A 22,865-nucleotide genomic window follows, 5' to 3' on the forward strand; every position below is an offset into this window, starting at 1 on the left:
AACTAGCAATTATAAAAGTAACACTGCAGTGGTGATGCTGCGGTAGCATTGTCACCTCACAGTAAGACGATGTCCTGTTCGATTCTCAGTTCGAGCGTCTTCTGCGTGGAGACATGCATGAATGGGTGTACCTTTGTTGAAGGTTGTGTGTCAGGGCTGGTAACTCGGCGCGTAAAAATCAACTACCAGTCATTAGCAGACTGGAGTTCTGCTGTGGCGACCCCTAACCGGGAAAAGCCAAAAGACACAACAGCAATTATAAAAGTAAACTTAAACAGAGTTATAGATCATAGGACCTCACTAGGCTGTTGATCTCTGTGAATCTTAAGAAGCCTAGCCTTACATTCCCATGGTAGTTTTTAAATCTTTTATTTTGTGTATGAATAAACCAAAAGCAGGCACAACAAGGATATGTTAGGACATTTACTTGTTACTTCTATCCATGGGGTTTGGGTGCTAAACTGGGGGGGAGGGTTGAATTTGCAGTGTCTCATCCATCATCCAAATTACATTTGAAAGAGTAAGAGAAGTACTATAATTTAGGTGGAGTTCCACAAAAGAGGTATCCTCTGTGATACATAGCTATTCCTCCAACGTGTTCCATTTACAGAAGACAGATTGAAATCCCTTCAGCAGGTGTTTACACTAGCACTGTACTTGTGAATGTGTAACAGGTCTGACAGACTAGGGTCTGTTAAGGCTCTATATGCAAGGCAGAGGTTACCTCTTAGTAACCTGTATGATACTGAGGAAAGGGGCAAGGCTTTGAGACAGTCTGCATTGTTTTTGTGATTTAGGGCTTTGACTTTTTTTAATGAGAAATGACTGTGACAAGTGATTGGAGAGGAACATACAGAATGGAGCATTATATTTCATGACCAGCCCGATGAGAGCCAAGTACACTGGCCTGATTACAGCCATGAAGGTAGATGTCATACTTTTAGATAAAGCTGTGCAATGAAAAAGGACTTTATTACAATCATGGGTACATGATCAAAGAACAGTTTGTTTCTGACATAGGTTCCCAGATCCCTGACTAAAGGATTAACTTTCATGGGGTGTATTGTCAATGTGATACTCACAAGGGAAATCATGCTTGCCAAAGGATATGATTATACAGTTCTTGGCATTGAACTTTAGTCTATGGTTTGAAAATCAGCTATTTATTTGGGAAAGGTTCCCCTGGAGGATTCTGGTATCCTCTGGTGAGTTTATGATGGCACAAAGTTTACGGTCATCTACAGACTTGGATAACTATAAACCATACCATTTGCTTTAACCTCCAAGATGTAAATGCCAAAGATAAGTGGCCCAAGGACTGAATCCTAATGTACATTGCTAGTAACAGTTCTTTTGGTGGAGGTAAAGCCACTCACCCTAATTTCTTGGATTTCCCTTTTGAGCCAATTTGCTATCCAATGAGTTATGTAGGGATATACATTTAGTCGGGAGACTTTATCCACAATACCAAAGTGTGTGATGATGTTGAATGCATCTGTGAGGTCTAAATATGCAATGCATATGCATTTTTCTTCTCTAAGAAGTTGACCAGTTAGGTAGGATCTGCTCGATAATAAACATTGGCTTATGTTTAGAGTTTCTAGGTTACCTGTGTCCTTATTTATTAATTCCACAACAACCCTTTGGGTTGTAAAATTGGTCAGACTTATAGGCCTGTAATTATCTAGGTACATTGACATCCCACCTTTGTGCAAGGGGATGACGGTTGAGTATCCTCCATTCACATGGCACAATGCCTGCTTGCAGGATGATATTGAATACATTCTGTTGGGGAATCTAAGTCATGTTTCAGACTGATCGGTTGGCAGCCCTGTATGTTATCCAGCCCACAGAAGCAGTGCTTATGGCCTTTGTTAGCACCTTGAGAACTTCTTAGGAGATTTGAGGGCAGGGGGTGTAGATGTAGGTATGTGTGTGACATCCCTCCTCAGGACCTGTAGTCAAGGATCTTCAATCCTCACCACCAACACTGGTGAGGGATGTTAAATTAGAACAAAAATAGATATACAGTATTTCCAGATACAGCTCTCTGCACCAGGTACCATTTCCTTAAGACCACACAGGGAACACACTCCTGTCCTAAGGCTGGGTTTCCATCTCTCTCTCTCTCTCCAGGCCCCAAATAAGATTTCCCACTGACACAGCTGTAGAATTAAGTCCTTAGCCATGTGTTCCAAGCCAAGTCCTCCACCATCCTCACTGTGCCATCAGTCCTCTCAGTGTCCCTGTTCAAAGTAGCTGACACATGCACTCTCTCTGAGCTTTGGTTTTCATAGACACACATACAGACCCACCCACCTGGGAAAGGCTGGCAGAGCTTTACTAGCTCTACCACCTTTTCCAGGCTATAAGGTAGATACACTGACACTAGAACACTCACAAAGCCAGCTACTCCAAGGCTGCTATCAGGGTACCCAATTATACTGAGTGAAATTAATACTAATACCAATGGTATTGTTGACAAAACACAAGGCTTTCAGGAGCAGCCACAGTGTCACCAAATAAATATAGGTACTCTCAAAGGTCAAAATATTCTCTAAAAGACCAGCCACAATGAAAAGTTTAAATATATTTAACAACAAAAGAACATGAAAATACTAAATATTTATTTACAATAAACACCAGAGTTTCAATCACAGGAGTTGCAAATAACACAGATGGAAAGGTTCACACTGATACAGAAAAACAATACTTAACTAATCTCACTATATTTTCCTGACTGATGTAAAGAATTACTGTCCCCTAGTTCACTTACTTGAGCAAGGTAAGATGAAATCAATGAGTGGTGAGTGGTCCTTCTTTGTCAGGTTTCACAGACTGCTGAGAGCTAAGTGACATCTCTTACTAATATCTAAATATTATTTCAGTGCTGGCTGTAGAATGACATGTCTGGTCACCTGACTGTAGTTCCCACACTACTCCCCTTTACTAGAAACGTGATCCAGGATCTTGCATATATGCATCATAATACACACACACACAGAGCTTTGCTAAGATGTGTTACAGCATCTGGAAGCTGTAAAACAATTTTAATGCTCCCACTCTTCCTACAGAGCTACTAAGCCAAGCTTATCTGACTGCAGTCAGAACTGTAAGATACAATCTTTATGGCCTAAGTCAGGTAATTTAATTTCAGACTATTTTTCAAAGTTAGCTAGACTGAAATTAATCTCTTCTCTTCCAGTATCCTCTGTTACAATATATTAATTTCAACAGTTACAATACAGTCTGACATACAGGTGTATTTCATTTCTGTCCAACAGTACCCACTGTTGGTATATTTTTAACACAAACAGCTTTACAAATACATTTTTCACACAAACATCGGTACAAATCAGCTTGATATACAAATGTCATAATTCTTTACAAAACTCCAGCTAGCTGTGCTGGCATATGTTAAACATCCACTGCCCTTCTCCCCCTGGCCTAGCTAGCACTACCTCACATCATCACATGTCTTCCTCCTTTGAAGACTCAAGTTAGTTTCTCAAGTGGCCCTGGGGAAACATTGCTTGAGAGGAATGAGCCTGCTTGTGAATACATTAATCCATACCCTGTCTTGAGAACCTATCTGCACTAGCAGTGCTAACCCCAGTATGATGCTGCACTGTCATATCATATGCCTCAACCCTAGGCTATACCTTAGTAACTTGGCATTTTGCTAGCTGACTCACCATAGCCATGTTAAGGGATTGTGGTCTGTAACTACAATGAATTTCCTTCCATACAGATAAGGTTGAAGTTTCTTCAGTATGCATACTGTGGCTAGACATTCATTTTTTTAATACAGCTGCATAATATTCCTCTCTGGGTTGGAGTCTACGGCTGTGATATACAAATGGGTGCTCTTCTCCCTCCGAGAAAACCTGGCTGAGTACAGCCCCCACCCCATGGTTCAAAGATTTATCTGCATAACAAATTATTTGCTGTAATCTGGACTGCTTAATGGGAGGGAGATCCTCCCAAAACCCCCTTTAAGCTTTTGGATTGCCTGCTCACAGGCTGGGGTCCACACTACCTTATCTGGCCTGTTTTTCCTCATTAGGTCTGTGAAGGGAGCAGCTGTTGCACTATAACTGGGTACAAACTTTCTATAGTACCCCTCTGTCTCCAAGAATTACCTCACCTGCTTTTTGGTAACAGGGGCAGGCCACACCAGATTAGCTTCCAGTTTGGCAGGTTCTCAACTGATCTTACCACTTCCCACTCTATGTCCCAGGTAGGAAACCTCTGTCATACCCATCCAACACTTACTGGGCTTAATGGTCAACCCTGCTCTTTGCATTCTGCCTAGGACCTCCCTAACATGCTGAAGGTACTCACGCCAGGAATGGCTGTAGATGGCAATATCATCCAGGTAAGCAAGGGCATAATCTCCTGCTAGGATACAAGTTACCAACCTCTGGAAGTTCGCTGGGGCATTTTTCATCCCAAAGGGCATATTTGTGAACTTGTATAATCTGAAAGGAGTCACACAGGCTGACCTCTCTCTGGTGGTGCGAGTCAAGGGCCCCTGCCAGTAGCCCTTGGTTAGATAATTAGCTTCACTCAGCTGCTCTAAGGTTTCATCTGTCTTAGGCATGGGTTAAGCATCTGACTCTGAGTGACTATTTAGTTTTCTGTAGTCCACACAGAACCTGGTACTGCCATCTTTCTTTAGTACCAGCCTAGGGACTGCTGGATTCCCCCCATTTCCAACAATTCCTGTATATTCTCCCTTAGTGTTTGTCTGACTTACTCAGACATCCTGTAAGGGGCCTGCTTGATAGGCCTTTAGGGTCCTGTATCCACATGGTGCTGCACCAGGTGGCTGGACCCAGGTTTCTTGGTGAGCATGTCCCCAAACTCCTGTAACACTGCTTGGATTTCTCAAACCTGGGTAGGGGATAGATGCTGGGACATTGCTACCACTTCCACTGAGGTGTTAGTCCGAGCCTCACTGAGGAGATAAGTCACCAGATTCCCCCTCAGACTCCTCCTGCCATCTACTGCAAATGCTTAGCACCAAGGCCTCCCTATCATGGTAAGGCTTCATCATGTTAACATGGTACAATTTGTTCCTCTGCCTTCTGCCTATCAGATTTACCATGTAGTTATCATCACTGACCTTCCTTACCACTTTAAAGGGTCTATCCCAAGCTTCCTGCAGCTTACTGTGTCTGACAGAAATCAGCACCATAACCTGCTATCCCACAGCATACTCTCAGGCTTGAGCATTCCTGTCATACCAGACCTTTTTCTGCTGTTGGACTGCTGCTAGGTTCTCCTGGGCCAAACCCATGAGCTCCCTAAGCCTTGTCCTGAGGTTTATGACAAATGCCACAACAGACTCCTTGTGGGATTCACACTCACCCTTCCACTCATCATGAATCAAATCTGAAGGCTCCTCACCCTATGCCCATACAGCAACTCAAAGGGTGAAAAACCTGTGGATTCCTGGGGTACCTCTCTGTAAGCAAACAGCATATAGGGAAAATATGTGTCCCACTCTTTCAAACTGGTCTGCAAATGCCTGTATCATGGTCTTTAGTGTAGAGTTTAACCTCTCCACAAGATCATTTGTGTGGCGTGGTAGGGGGTGGTCTTTAGGTGCTTCACCCCACAGCACTCCCACAGACAAGCCAGCAGGTGTGACATGAAATTGGCACCTCTGTCAGTCAGTATTTCTCTCAGGAAACCTACCCTGCTGAAAATCTCTAACAAAGAATTTGCCACTTTCTCTGCCGCGATGGAGGACAAAGCCACCACCCCAGGGTATCTAGTAGCATAATCTACTACCAGCATGATATACTTCCTCCTTGTGAAACGTTGGGTACTCAGAGGCCCCACAATATCCATAGCTGCCCTCTGAAATGGCTCCTCAATCAAAGGCATCAAAGCAGCTTTGACCTTGTCTCCTTCCTTGCCTACTTTTTGGTACTGCTCACAGGTCCTGCAGTACTCTGTTACATTCTTTGCAATCACAGGCCAATAAAAGTTCTGCATAAGAAGTCTCTTGGTATGCTTTATGCTCATAAGACCTGCAAAAGGAATGCCACATGCTATGGCTAAAAATTCCAGATGGTAGGCTCCAGGCACTACCAACTGCTGTATTACCTCACCCTCTAGCCCTATAGGTCCATTCTCTATACAGTAACCCTTTGTTTCAATATACAGACTCCCCTTTTCCTTGAGAATCAGGTGTCTTCTTAATTACCTCCTTCAAGCTTCTTAGTGTAGGGTCCGAGAGCTGAGCCTGTCTCAACTCTACCTTTGTGACCCTTCCCAGCTCCCCTTCCCCAGAAAGTCTAGTATCTTCTGACATCAGTGCCTCACTGTCAGCCTGGGTACTAGCACTCACCTCTGCCCTTGCAGTCACTGTGCCCAAGGGAATATCAGTACTTACCAGCACCCGTGGCTCACCTTCAGGCTCACTACTATGGAATAGTTCCCTCTCTGAAATAGCCACCTCACCAGTCCTGGCTTCAGGTGTGAGGTCTGTCTGGGTCTCCCCCAGGCTAACAGCCCCACATGCCCATCTTCAAGCCTGACTGCGTGTAACTGCATGCACACAAGGTACTGCATTATTCAAATAATTTCCTATCAAGACATATGCAGGGATATCCTCAAACACACCTACTTACTTGCTTCTTTTTCCACCCTCCCAGTCAAGGTGAATCCTAGCCAAAGGGATTTAGAATGGGGTCCCTCCTAAAGCTCTGACTGGAGTTGACTGCCCAAGCAAGTACTGCTCCTCTTTAACCACTGCAGGCTTCCCAACTGTTTTGTCAAAGGCTGTCTCTCTCTCTTAGCAGTGACCTGTTTTCCACCCACTAGGATAGGGTATAAACTCTGGTGATAGTCTGGTATCCCTGTTGTCTCCAGACAGTGTACCACTGGCATATTGTTATTTACACTTGCTGGCTTCCCCACCTTGCTTCTGTGGACACCTATATGCTACATGGTCCCACTGGTTACATTTAAGACATCTAAACCCTGATCCTGGCCATGTATCTGAACTAGTAGCTTTTTTTGTTACTGGTGGACTCTTTTGTAGTGATTTAGGCTGCCCACCATGGGTTTACTTATATCCATGTGCAGCACTGGGTACCCCCCTTCTTGTGCAGTGATGCCCTGCTTGCTAAGTAGAGATCCCCCTTTTTCCTCGAGCTCATCTGCAAAATTACACTCCCTCCTGGTCTGCCAACCAGATTCTCATGTCCGCAGGCAAAGTGCTAAGGGCTTGTTCCCTCACCAAAAGGTCTGCCAGCCTTCAAAAAGTGGTGACCTGACACCCACTCATGCATCAATGAAAATAACTGCTTAACTCAGCAATATAATCATATACATTTTCATCTGCCTTGCATCTATGCTCATGAAACTTTTTCTGTAACCTTCAGGTGTTAACTTAAAACATTCCAATAAACATTGTTTAACCTTGTCATAATTTAAACAATAATTATCAAACAATTTAGAAACAGCAGTTAGAACTTTACCATGGTGTAAGGGGAATAGGAACTGTACCCAGAGCCCTTGGTCAGCATTATCCTGTTTACATACACTTTCAAATATATGAATAAACCTAAACAAAAATATAACCGTAGAGCAAAACAATGAAGGGGATCCACACGTTCCAATGGTTCGTACAAAGTCCCATAAACCAATAAGCATCAATCCAAAAAACAAGCAGTCCAAATGCTACAAAAAATAAATAAAGACAAGGTTTATTGCAGTACGACAAGGTTAGCGCTTTCGCTGAAATAGCTTCTTCAGACCTTATTACAAACTAGCCACAAATACAAGTTACTTAAATACACAAAAAGGCACCAAAGCAGCAATCACTCCTTAAAGGGATATAAACCTATGTTAAAATCAGTACTAATACTCAACATTAAAAACTACATATAATAATATGACAATGCATCTTATATAAAAAATACATATTAAAATAAAAAACATCTCATAATAATCTAAAGGTGTATATGAGATGTATTAGTAAATACATAATATATTTATCAGTCACAGCTCTCTATCTAATGAAACTCATTTATAGTGTCGCAACCTTCTGGACTTCAAAAGTGGACGTAAAGGAACTTTGCCATTAAGTCCCGGTGACACATCAGCTCTAAATTTAATAATCCAACTAATCTCTCTAGCTTCCGTAAAATTCTCAATGTCACCCCTCCTGTGTGTTCTGGAGATCTGTTCTAGAATCCTAAACTTAAATTGGTGATGTGGACCACCCTCATGGGTATGCTTAGCAAGTGCATTATAAAGGTGGCCCTTCCTGGTATACACTCCCATCCAGGGGCTGGGTTTCCCTCTCTTTCTCTCCAGGCCCCAAGTAAGATGACCCACTGACACAGCTTTAGAGTTAAGTCCTTAACCGGGTGTTCCAAAGCCTTTATGAAGTAAAAAAACAAACTCCAAACTTTTTAAATAGTACATTCATCTGCCTCTAATAACACAATTATTTAATTAAACAATTAAAAATAATGACATCAGATAAAAACTTCAAATGAGAGACTTCCAGTTGCATTTTTGATTCAATCCAACAGTTTCACAAATAAACTGATAAACTCCACAAAAACACGAACAAGCGAGCAGGAACACAAATGGAGACAGCTTTATGGTATAAAATGATTTTAATTAATCCAGATAAAATGTTAGCGCTTTCGGCCAAACCAATGTTCAGCCTTCATCAGACAAACAGCGGAATGTTCAGTATCAAAACCTTATATATTGTTGACATGTAGTAATACCAATCAAAGACAAATGCATTCGTTAAGTAAGTGTTACCATAGTAACCTTAAAGCAGTATGTCACATGCCTAATGTGGAACATTGAATAATGTTACTTGAATCAAGTGTTAGATACAATAATGATACTTGAAGCTTGCTTAATCTCACATGTTAAAAAATAATAAATAAAAAATACTTAAAATACTCGTCAATTGTTGTTTGTTGATGGACAAATTGTATATGAAACGTTTGAAATATGGACTTGTTTTAGACATTACGTTACCCTTCATGTTCTTCTAACTAAAATAGGACCCTTGTGATGTTAGTTTCCCATTATGCCAGATGCTATTGGCATTACTAAAAAGACAGTGAACCAAAGTGTACATGTGTACTCACTTGGTTATAAGTTGTTTAATTAGCTTATCTATTATAAGATAACCACTTAAGCACACATTTTATGGAGAGGTTGTCGTTAATTCCTGGTGTGAGATGTGCCCTAGTTCGAATCTGCCACATAAGTTCGTCAATCTCTAATCTTATTTGCCAAGGGCCCCCTCTTATATCTGGGGTTCTTTGTTGCACTATGACAAAACTAAAGGTGTGCCCTGTGTGCTCCAAAATGTGCTTAGCTAAGGCATTATTTTCATCATGCCTGCTAACAGCATACATTTGTTCATAAATTCTGGTTTTAATTAATATTACTACATGTCAACAATATATAAGGTTTTGATACTGAACATTCCGCTGTTTGTCTGATGAAGGCTGAACATTGGTTTGGCCGAAAGCGCTAACATTTTATCTGGATTAATTAAAATCATTTTACACCATAAAGCTGTCTCCATTTGTGTTCCTGCTCGCTTGTTCGTGTTTTTGTTCAATCCAACAGGTGTCAGAGTTGCAAACTTCAGAATAAACAAAGCTTCTTTATATAACAACTTCTTTTTTTAGATCAAAACTATCTTCATCAACCTTTATTTTCTCCAAAATTGTCACCCTGAGCCCCACTGGATCACTACTATGACAAGATTTAAAATATAAAGCAAGAGGGCTTTCCATCTTACCATTCCTAATGTCTCTTACAAGCTCTTGCAATCTGCATTTAAAAGCCCTCTTGCTTTCCCCTATATAATACATATATAAAGATATGCCACAAGAACACTCACAAAGTCATCTACTCTAAGGCTCCTACCAGAGTACCCAATTATACTGGTTGAAATTAATACTAATACCAGTGGTAAAGCTGACCAAACAGCAAGGCTTTCAGGAGTGGCCCCATTGTCACCAAATAAATATAAGTACTCTCAAAGATTAAAATATTCTCTAAATGACTAGCCACAATGAAAGTTTAAATATATTTAATAACAAATAATAAAAGGACACGGAAATACTAAATAGATATTTACAATAAACACTAGAGTTTCAGTCACAGGAAGTATTAAAAATAACACAGAATGAAAGCTTCACACAGATACAAAAAAACAATACTTAACTAATCTCACTATATTTTCCTAACTGATCTAAAGAATTACTGTCCCATAGTTCACTTACCAGAGCAAGGCAAGATGAAGTGGGTGAGTAGATCTTTATGTCAGGTTTCACAAACAGACTGCTGAGAACTAAATGACATCTCTCACTAATAACTAAATATAATTTCAGTGCTGGCTACAGAATGACATCACATCTGGTCTCCTGACTCTGGTTCCCTCGCTTTCCCTTTTACTAAACATTTGAGACAAGATTTTGCACATTTGTGTCATAATACATGCACATTGAGCTTTGCTAAGATGTATTACAGCATCTGGAAATCTGTAAAGCCATTTTAACACTTCCACTCTTCCTAAAGAGCTACTAAGCCAGTTTTCTGACAGACATTTCATCTCTGGCTGCAGTTAGAACTGTAAGATACAATCTTTATGGCCTAAAGCAGGTAATTTAATTTCAGACTATTTTTCAAAGTTACCTGGACTGAGAATAACCACTTCTCTTCCAGTACCCTCTGTTACAATAAATTAATTTCAACAGTTCCAATACAGTCTGACAAATAACTGTATTTCTTTTCTGTCCAGCAGTACCCACATTTGTAACACAAGCAGCTTTACAAATACATTTTTCAACACTAGCATCTGTACAAATCAGTTTGATATACAAATTACATATAATTCTTTGCAAAACTCCAGCTAGCTATGCAGGCATATGTTACATATGCACTGCCCTACTCCTCCTGGCATAGCTGGCATTGCCTCACATCATCACAATGTAATCTAGGAATATAGGAAGGAGAGGGGGTGATCACGTTTGAACATAATTTGTCCTGTAATAAATTGGTTACATACCCTGGGTCCACTTATGTGATATTGTTTTACTATTTGATATACATGGTACTAGGCATTGTTTCAGAGGTTTCTAACATAGTTGAAGAAGACTTTGTGGTTATCCTTCACCTAAGTGGATATTTTACCTCACACTTGTCTTGGGTTGATTTGATCAGGGTTGGGAGTTCCATGTACATTTAGTAACAGCATTATTGGCTTCTTAAGAATTACATTTATTTTTACATGTAATTAGTGTTTTTTTTATTACATAGCCTGTTTATACTACAGTTCCACAATTTTTTTTTTTTAGTTTAGTATTGTATTTACTTCTGAGGGGGGCAGATGTATCTATGCAGTTATTTACACGTTACAGAATTTGGTGGTAAAAGATTCTGTCATAAGCAGTGAGGGCATCAGGATAGTAGGGGCTTCTGAATTTACCCAGGTTCTTGCTCAGGTTTTGTAGATTATCCTTGGCATAATCTCAAAATACTGAGGTATTGGAAGATGCTTCCAACTTTAGTATTAAAGTGAAGGTGATTTAATTATGGTCTGATTTGACTAGGAAAAGGTGCAACTACTCCCAGTTAGGGAACTGAACACTGGTGTCCAGTGTGTGAGGTAGGGATACTCACCATTATAGTAATGCAGAAAGCAACAGGAAGATAAACCTCAGGGGAATGGAACCCATGACATTCTCACTGAACATTTCCATAGCAGTGTATTAGCAAGCAGAGCCACTGCAGCAGTCAGGTGAGGAAGAGAGCATCTCACCTGTCACTTGTAGAAGTCCAGCAGGTTAGGAATCCTCAAACAGTGTGGTTAACAATCAAGTTAAATACAGACATGTCTCAATTAGAATTAAGGGTTCATGACATCAGGAAGGCAGACTCAAACAAGTAAAATAGCCACTGTGGCCTCTGATTAGGTAGATTCATAGCCAGAAGGGAAAAAAGTGTACCATTTTAGAAATAGAGAAAGGAAAATTATTCAACACAAATGAAGGACTAATTTTAGATAATATCAATCAATACACACACACATGAGAATAAAACCATTTCAAACACACACACACACACACACACACACACACACACACACACACACACACACACACACACACACACACACACACACACACACACACACACACACACACAAAATGCAGATGATGAGGAGAAGAGGATAATCAGGGACTTAAGTATCTGAATAAGAAACTCACTGTCCTTTGACCATCATGTTACCATGGCATTTAGGAAGTCATTCTATCTGGCCCGACTACTCCTTAAGGGGATAACAGCCAGATCCATAGAGATAATCACCCCACTGTATTCAACACCAATCAGATCAGTCACTCAACAAAATGCTCTGTTCAGGATGCATCTTACCTAACACTTAAAACAGCTGGAAAGACTTCGCAGGGTCTTAACCAAAAATTATTTCAGGCCTACAATCCCTTACAGTTATTGCGACTGTCTGGTTGCTCTATACCTTTATCCTGTTTCCAACAGATGCTTAAAGGGTTACCTCTACATCTTACTGTGCCATTAGGGATCCAATTATACTTGACATCCTGCATCTAAGCAAGTAAAAAAAAACCCTGCCATCACTAGAACCATAGCAATACATCTTCTCCAACACTCATGGGGCAGAGTTTTAAATTATATCTATGAAACAACTCCCCTTAACATTAAACATTGTAAATCAATGTCTGAATGGGCATATATAAGTTTGAACTGGGACAGACTGGTGTGGCCCTCCTGAAAAGAGGTTGCACCACATGTGGCTGGGCATTTTGCCAGGGTGCACACTTTCTCATGCTTCATTTGTCTTGTAACATCTATGACGTCTATGAGAATGGAGGCTACTTCTTTTCCTTCCACTGAAGAAAAGGTTATAAAAGGGTTTGCCTATGCTCAGTCAAATCACTTCATCAATTTTGATACTATGAAGCATAACATGAAAATACTAACAATGAGAAAAAATGTTTTTACAGGGAGCAAACTCCCTGCACCCACCAATTTGGGGAGATTATCTCCCACTCCCTAACTTGAAGATTCAAAATTCACAGTTGCACAACAGACAGAAAAAGTGCAAAAATCCCTACTGCACTGTACTGCCAGTCAATGTGGGTCTGAATAACCATGACTAAAATAATAAACTAAAGGCCACTCCCTAAAACTATACTCATCAGAGTATTGTAAGACTAACATTATGAAAGTACTTCCAAGGCTTAAACTGGACAAAGTAAATGATCAGATGGGATTTATTCTAAAATTTTTTTTTTAGAAAACTGATATGAGAATGGATAAAATTAAATAATCTTTTTACAAGAGCAGACTAAGGTAATCCACGGTGGTGCAGCGGTAGCATTGTTGCCTCACAGCAAGAGGTTCTCCCGTTCGATGCTCGGCTAGAGTGCGGGGAGTGCCTTCTGTGTGGAGTCTGCATGTCCTCCCCGCGGTTGGGTGGGCGTTCGAAAGACATGCGTAAATGGGCATGCCTTTGTTGAAGATTGGACGTCGAGCTGGCACCTCGGCATTTGTGAAAATCTACTGCCAATCATTAGCGGACTGGAGTTCCGCTGACCCCTAACTGGGGAAAAAGCCGAAAGACAACAGCAACAAGAGCAGAATAAGGTGCATGAAAATTGGAAAATCTCTATGAGAAAAGGTATAAGACAGGTTAAAAACTACTGGCTTGTCAGGTTTGCCTTTTCTTTTGGCAAAATTTTGGAATAACTGTGCTTGAATGCCATTTGGGCATGTGTTCACAGTAGGAAGGTCATGAATAATGAATCTAATGGTGCTCTCTTCCTTGAACATTGGTGATTTAGAATTTTGTAAGGTATTTGGCAGGGTCTATATCATCAAACATTTAGGCTGTTGAACGCCTAAACGTCGACCCCTAAATGTTGAAAGCTACAAACCGCGAATGGCCAATTATGAGCATTTTTTTACAGGGGAAAAATTTGCTTGGCCGGCGGAAAACAAAACATACTTTCAAACCCCTAATCAAGTAGGGGGCTGTGCCTCCCATACACCCCCAACTAAATATACCAACTCCGAGATCGCTCTACATCAGGGAAAAGGGCAAGTTATTGATGATGGCCAAGCAAATTTTTTTCCCTGTAAAAAAATTGCATAATTGGCTGTTCGCGGTTTGTAGCTTTCGACATTTGGCTGTTCGATGACCTAAATGTTTGATGCTGTAATATAGACCCACTTGGCATGCTATCTAACAAATTGTTAGTGAAAAGTTAGAAATTATACAAACCATGGAATTTGCCAATCTGATGATCCAAAACTATGTGAGCAATGTGGTAAATCAGCAAGAAAAGGCAGGTGCAGGTTTGGGTAACACGCCAGCAATCTACATTCTAATTTGTGATACTACTGTGTGATTCCCTGCGTTTAGCCTTTTTTTTTTTGTCAAATTTCTTTTTATTAATTTTTTCAGTGTGTAACAAAACAAGAAACTGGTCCATGATGTAACCAGAGAAAACAAGGAAAATGTACACCTGAGAATAAAATAACCAAATGAAACAATTTTCTGAGAGTTTAAAGCAGAAAGCAACAAATTCCTCAAGTATAATCATGATAAAATAAAAATCCACATCCAGCTCAGAATAGGTCCATGATAATTTGATGTAAATGTCTCCATTATATTTTCCTGTTTGTGATTTTTTTTCCCTAGAATTTGGGAGACAACTTGTATGCATTGAAATATTTAAGGCTTGAGACGGCGTACTTTGGGGGTTTATTCTTTCTGTAAGAATAGAAGGGTTTATTCTTTCATGTCAGTAGTGCATGGATGACACTGCAGAAAAACATTTTTAAAGAATTTTATTGCTTTTGAAGGTGCTCTGTTTTCAGTGCTGTGCTGTTTAGTGATCCGACATATGATTGTCAACCACAGAACAGTCACACTTTAATCATAGATCCAGGAAAATTAGAGGAATGCAAAGGAAGAGGTGACATAATTTCAAAACAAAAGAATATTATCTCTATTCAGACAGTTGGTAAGAGCACATCAGTAACATGCTATATATTTGTGGAGCTCTCAACTTCACTAGGATAGAGATAGAGGCATAGGAGTGCAACAAAATTATGCATGTCCTTTAATAGGACATATATAAGCACATATTAAAACAATTGTGTCTATAGCCTTGGAGAAAGAAGGTAAAGAAGAGGTATGATCAAAACATTTGTGCACTTTAGGGGGATCTATAGTGTGCAAGTGTATACAATATTTTAAAAAGGAGATGCGAGAAAACAGGAAGACGAAGTTTGGAAACACAAGCTGGATAACTCTAGGCGATGCAAGAAAACCTTTTTTTTTATAGAATGTCTGGTGGATGATTAAAATAGTCTTATTTAGTTAGGGGAAAAACTGTTACAATTCAATAATTCTTGAAACAGGGTTTAGGCTTTGTGTACAAGGGATGGGATGATAAGCTTGGTTAAGCAGAGTCTACAACTTGTTGGAAAACCCCCCCCTGAAAATATAGACCTTCTAAGACAGACAGTCGATATCCATACGGAACATTTTGTTTCCATGCTTTAAATAAATAAAACCCCAGATATACAATATTAAACCTATTACAAAACTGCATTTTTAGGTTTGCTGTTTTTGTCTATGAAAAACAGCGCGTTACAGAGTCATTCTTTTATTTATTAACAGGGGTGCCAGAAGCTGTTGAAGGCTGAGGGGCGGAGGGCAAGAGGGGTACTTAGTGATTTAAAAAGGGCAGCCTTTTTTAAAGCTATTTACTACCATTACAATAGTATCAGTGTGATGCAAGCTAAGTTTCACTAAGGCTAATTGCACATAAATTTCTTATAAAATTACAAATGAAGCCAATCTGTGTTGATCCGTGTTGGTATGCGTAATGCAAGCAATAGTTGTGCAAAAAACAGCCAGGCCATACCTTACTTTACACAAAAGGCTGCCTTGCATCAGGTACTAAACTGAGAGGTTAAAAGTGTGATAATTCTCCCCATCTTTCAAGAAAGCATATGCATTTTGAAATAATACCTCTCATTTTCTTCAGAAGCTATCTTTAGGTACCATGAAGATTAAGAAAGTCAGAAAAGAAATGATCACTGATAGAAGGCTTCCTCTGAAACTTTTAAGTTCTCAGTGTGCATACTGGTAGAGGTAGAAGTCTTCAAAACCCATAAACTTAAAGAATTTTTCTTGGCTTTACTGCTTTTAGTATTTCTCTCAAAACAGCAGCTACATTGTGTAGAACGTATCAAGCAGAAAACAGATGTGGGGGTGATAACTAAATGTTAACATTGTTTGGCTCATATCAGGAGGCAGCTTAATTTCATGAAATCCCTGTATTCCCACAGACTACATGGCTCATCCCAAGTGAGCAGAGAATCGCTATGGCAACCAGACAGAAGGGTAGGAAATAGGGGCTGCCGCAGTATATATGCATGCAAATTCAGGTTAAAAGCATACGGTTGCCACCTTTTCAGTAGTCCAAAGTAAGATACAGGGGCTGTGGCTACTATATGACATCATGGGTTTGGTCATGGGTAGAGGGTGTGATGAAGCACATGACAGCCTGGGCATTCCAGAGAAGCAAGCTTCTGAACATAGCCCCCCCCAAATAAATAAATAAATGTGTATGTGTATATATGGGTGCAGGACACACAATGCTGACAGCCAGGAGATCAATGTAAAATGTTATTTGTTAATTCAGTGTTTTTAAGTCAATCTCCTGTTTGTCAGCATTGTGTCCATTTGATCGGGTGTCCTACACACACACACACACACACACACACACACATATATATATATATATATATATATATATATATATATATATATATACATATATATATATATATGTATATATATATATATATATATATATATATACCTACAAATGTATAGATACCCCCACACACACCTACACTTTTATCTTCTTGCTAGTTGGCCATCTTGCTGGCCTCCGGACTTACTGACCACTTTACTGGCTCGCTAGCTGGCCTCCTTACTAGTTTGCTGCCTGATGGCCAAGCTGGCTTCCTGACAAGCTTGCATCTGCTTTGCTGGCTGTTCTCCTTTCTGGCTTTCAGTCTTGCTTGCTAGCTTAAAAAACAGATCCTTCCCTCTCTTTTTTTAACTAGTACTCATACCTCTCAAATGTCTTGATTTTTGCCTCATATTTCTGGTCTGTTTCTTATAAAATTTGTGGTTTTCTGGCAAATCACTAGTCACTAAATAATGACATGCATTTGTTTCTCAAATAATGATATGCATTTGAGTTGCAGACTTCCTATCTTTCAGAAAATGCATGCAAACAGAAACCCTATTATTCTAACAACTTCTGAGTTTATAAGAGCAATATTTAAAATTTGTCCCTATTTTTGGGCTTTTGTCCCCCAATTATTTTAGGCTTTGTCCAGATTTCTTGTGCTAAGAGGTAGAGAGGTAGTCATTGCTGCAAAAGTGCTAATAAGAACACTATCTACCAGCCACAGGCTTTATAGAGCTCTTCCTTATGTGAGCCCTGCCCCTACATGAATTTCAGACAATCACTGAACTGTTTTTACCACCCATACTTGACAGGGAACGGCTCTCCATGAAGGTTTGATTTGGTTCATAGGTGTGTACTAGGCTAATGGAACTGGAGGTTTTACAAACCTAGCCCCTAGAAGTGCCCTAGCATTGTGCCATCTGACATTAGTTACTAGTGCCTCTATCAAGTAGAGCCACTGGAGTGATCTCCCGGATGAACTTTCTATTACCCATCCACTCATCAGGATTTCTCTTGAAGAGGGACAGCAAGGTGCTCTGCTTGGCATGTATGGGAAGTCTATTCCAGAGCATGGGCAGTCTCTGGGTGATGAACCTGTCCCTCTAGCATGTTCTGTTAATTGTGGTAATGAGGTTGAGGTCTCTGGAGCATGTGGTGCAGAGGGATTGGGATTTCTTTAGATGTAGAATTTCTAACAGAGCTGGGTCAGACATGGCTTTGTAAGTCAAGTAGAGATTGCCTCTAAGTAGACAATATGAGATAGAGAATAGTTGGAGTTTTTGAGTCTGTCCGTGTAGGACATGTGTGTGTTTAAGGCCTAGGATCCTCTTCATGAGGTACTTTTGTGGCCTCTCCAGCTGTTGCAGATGTCTAGTGAGGTATATGCCAAAAGGGGCATTATACTCGATGATTGGTCTAATGAGGGAAGAGTAGAGAGAGATGATGACCTCTTTCTTCCTGGATGCAAAAACCTTGGTAATGAGATGTGCCACATAGAAGGACTTTCTGACCACAATGGCAGTGTGGTGGCCGAAGGAGAGGTTGCTGTCAAACTGTGTCCCAGGATCTCTTATAACACCTTCAGTGTTCAGTGGGCTCCCATCAATGTGGTAATTAGTGGGAAATAGTTTTTACCAAAGGGGATGACGATGCATTTTTTTGGCATTAAGCTTAAGGCCATGGTTTTGACACCAGTCATTGGTCTCAGTGAGGCCTTTCTGTAAGATGTCTGCATCACTTGGGAAGTTAATAATGGCTCCCAACTTGCAGTCATCTGTGAACTTAGTCAGCCAGAGTCCCACTGTGTTGGCCTGGACTTCTGAGAAATAGACACCAAACAGGAGATGACCCAGGACCGATTCTTGTGGGCCTCCACTCTTGACTGGTCGGCAGTCAGTCTTAGAATCCGCTTTCACACTGTGGGGTCTATTTGTGAGCCAATTTGCAACCTACCTAGTGATACAAGGTTTGATCCCTAGTTTGGTGAGTTTATCAATAATTCCTGAGTGAGGAATGGTATCAAAGGCCTTGGCCAGATTGAAGTAGGCTGCATGCACTGCCTAACCCTCATCCCAAGCCCTGGTGACGGACTCAAATAAGTCAACCAGGTTGAGCAGGCATGATCTCCCTTTCACAAAGTCAAATTGCATGGGGTCTGTAGTTTGGAGATTACCTATATCTTTTTTAATCAGTGCCATGATGATGCACTACATAGCTTTGCATATCAAACTAGTCAGGCTAATGAGGCATTAATTCCCAGGGTCTGTAGTTGCTCCCCCTTTATGGAGAGGGATGACAGTAGCAGTGCACCATTCGGTAGGGACAAAGCCTGAGGTGAGGCTGTGAGTGAACAGGGCACACAGATGTGGTGCCATTTTGCTTTGTAGTTCATGTAGAACACAGCCAGGGATGTTATCGGGTCCCATGGAAGCTGTATTCTTGGCCTTGGACAATGCAGCCTTAACCTGTGATGAAGTAATGCTGGGTGCCTGGTGACATCACAAATAACTGTCTTTCAGCTTTTCCCAGTTAGGGGTTGTCACAGTGGATCTCCGGATCACTTATGATTGGCAGTGATTTTTAAGGTGTTGAGTTGCCAGCCCGGCACCCAACCTTCAGAGAAGGCACACCCACACATGCATGCACCTACCTGCATGTCTTTTAGATTTCAGTCTATCGTGGGGAGGACATGCAGACTCCACACAGAATGCACTCCAGCAGAGAATCGAATTGGTGAGGCTCTTGCTATGAGGCGACAACACTAACTGCTGCAACATAGCGGCCGAAAAATTCTGAATTACTGAGAAAGTATTAAGCAACATGATGATATCAGATATTGTTGTCTGTGTTAGCATGACATGGCATAACATACATTCAGAATTCTCTTTAAAAATGTACATTTGGTCAGCCAGAAGAACACTGACATTCAAACATCTTGTATAAATCACAGTGATCAAAAAAGACAAACTTATTTACAAAATTATAGCTAGTCATGCTGGCATATGTAACACAGGGTGATTTACAATTATTTACAAAACTTCAGCCAGTCATGCTAACACAGATAACAATATCTGACCTAGATGTGATGTTATTGTTTGCCAGGGCTGGGAGAATACAATCTTCACTGCAGCCTTTTGTTTACTTTTCAAAGTCTGATATGAGAGAGTAGAATTCTCATAGCAGATTCCTATTACTTAAAAAATCTACTATAAAAGCAGGTTCTGAGTCAGTTGTTTAGTTGTTTTCTAGAGCTGTTCAGCAGTAGTAAGTCCAGTTGTTTCCACGGTAGTAGTTCCAGTTGTTGAGGACAGACAAAAGCCTGGATGGGAACATAATTCCTCATCTTGCCTTGCAGAAGTAAGAGTATAATCTTGCCTTATTGAATTATTTAGATTAGATAGGGACAGTTAATCTTCAGATAGTCAGGGAACTACAGCTAGCTAGTTTGAGGTTTTCTAAAATCAATGTGAGATCTATCCTACAGTATTATTTTCGTATTTCCTGTATGTGAAACTCTATTCATTGGAATAAATTATTCAGTATGTGCATGTTTTAAATCCTTTTATTTATTAAATGTTTTACTACCTCTCATTGTGGCTGTTTAATTAGTGAATGTTTTTAATAACTTGAGAGTGTTTATGCCTATTGTGATAACACCAGGGCCACTCTGAAAAGCCTTACTGCTTGGATTGCATGCTATCATTTGTATCAATATCTATTGTACCCAATTTAATTGAACACCCCTTTGAAGGATATTGTGATATTTGACTGGTGGCAGCTATTACCTTGTAATTTGGGCAAAGAAACACAGCAGGTATATCTGTGTCAGTCTTTCCCAAGAAAGTGTGTATGTATGAATATCAGACATTTAAGAGTGAGTGTGTCAGATACCTAGAACTGGGACACAGTGCTCTGCAGTGGTTAGTGTGGAAACTCATTTGGAGACCTGGAGTGAAGTCCATTCCCAGATTTGGAACCTGTTTCCAGTGTACTCTTAGAGGAAATTGTGTATTTCTATCCCTGCTTTTAGTGACACTCCCTCACCGGAGACAGTGGTGAGGATCGAGACTACTTAGTTACCTCCCTGGAATGAAGAGAGCTCATTATAAGTGGATGCAACTTTGTTTGGCATTTCAGAGATTTATGAAAAGTGGGACTTTTTGTGTCCCTCTGCTTTCTGAAGCGGGTGATGGGATGGTTAGTTTCAAAATGTGAGTGCCCCACTAATAGCAGGACTGGTGACAACCTTAAAAAGTAAGTGCACTGAAAGATTTGTGCATTAATCAGAACTAAAGCATTGCAGTCAAAAAATGTAATGTTACCTTGGGAAATCACAGAAAATCTGGACAGTTGAGAGTTAGCTCTCTCTCTCTTACACACACGTATATCCACCAATTGCAGTTATTTTATAGGCTGTGTTTGTAACTTCTCAGATGCTTTATTGTGACCAAATGTATTTTTTCTTTTAAAAGGCCATCATGGACAAAAGCCAGTAATAAACTGTTCATTAAACCATTGAATATTTATAACTTGATGAATGACCGTTCTCTTTGTTGTCTGTATTGAACAAGCAATGCATTTGGTCAGAATTAAACATATGGATGATAATTATTTTTGCCCAAATCCTATCTGTTTTCTATACTCATAAATACAGCTGTTGATTGTGCAGATCATTACAAACAGCTGTAACTCCACTCACATGTTGTTGTTGTCTTTCGGCTTTTCCTGGTTAGGGGTCACCACAGCGGAACTCTGGTCCACTAATGATTGGCAGTAGATTTTCACGAACGCGAGGTGCCAGCTCGACGTTCAACCTTCAACGAAGGCACGCCCATTTACGCATGTCTTTTGAACGCCCACCCAATCGCGGGGAGGACATGCAGACTCCACACAGAAAGCACTTCCTGCACTCCAGCTGTGAATCGAATGGGAGAACCTCTTCCTGTGAGGCAACAACACTACCGCTGCACCACAGTGGTAGCTCCACTTACATGAAAGTCAGTAAATACCGAGGAAGTGCAAATAAGAGTGCAGTTCATTCATTCTTTTGTCCTCGCTTCTATGAAAGAAAGGATGAAAGTTTTCTGTTAAGAATGACATGTTTTGGTTACTCAGGATTTTCACAGGCAAGCTATCTTTATGTGGTTTCCTTTTTTCATAGTACATGCAGCGACCATTTCTGTCGCAAATGCTCACGGCCAGAATTAACATTTGCAACCCTGCCTGTTGTTAGATTACAATGAGGGGAAACAAATGTTTACTTGTCTAAAAACTGGATAGGTGGAAAACTTGGTTTAAATCTTGTTTACTGATAGAGATCAAAAAATTACCCCACACCTCCAAAGTTTCTGGGCTTTCTGTTTGGCCCCACCTACCTTGATCTAGACAATGAATGACAGAGCACCACAGAGGTTTGAGTCTCTGTCAATCACTGCATACTTTGTAGGTGGGACTGCGCAGAAAGCTGCTTCCAGTAGCTGTTTATGTTGAGGGGAAAAAGTCTGCATACTTTGTAGATAGGACTAAGCAAGGAAAAAAAGTCAGAGCAGCACCCTTGACCAGATGTTGACAGCATGTGGACCACTTTTAGACAGAGTGAAAAGCACAGCAAAGTGAAGTCAAGAAAAGTGGCTAATCATTGGCTAATCATAACAAAAATATCCCAATTCTTCTAATTACTAAAACTGCATCACCTAGCAAGGAGACGTGTAAAATGCATCAATGTACATGATAATCTCCTCTAACAAATTAAACTAACCCTGTCATACTGGGTTGCTTATTACATGTCCCTCTGTCATACTGGGTTGGTTATTACATGTTCTTACTGTTCTTTTATATGAAGTATTGCTTCTCGCACTTCCTCTTGTTACCTCTACCACATATATGGTTTGTATGTACTCTGAAACATAAAACTAGTCCAGATTTATGTGCCTGCCCTGAACTTGGCCTTCATCTACAAATATTAAGATGCTGTGCTCTTATACCATTTGATACTTTCAAAATATGGCTTGTCTCATTTCCTGTCCTGTCTCAGTTCTG

At 40.3% G+C, this 22,865-nt stretch overlaps 1 protein-coding gene across 1 annotated transcript in view; it reads left to right on the forward strand.

The window, feature by feature from the left end:
* The window catches only part of LOC122806313 (golgin subfamily B member 1-like), a 512,564-nt gene that overhangs the window by 218,578 nt on the left and 271,121 nt on the right, over positions 1-22,865 (forward strand). The window lies entirely within an intron of this gene.

This window comes from Protopterus annectens, chromosome 7.part0 (assembly GCF_019279795.1).
Source record: "Protopterus annectens isolate FY-2018-M chromosome 7.part0, PAN1.0, whole genome shotgun sequence".
Taxonomy (NCBI): Eukaryota; Metazoa; Chordata; order Ceratodontiformes; family Protopteridae; genus Protopterus; species Protopterus annectens.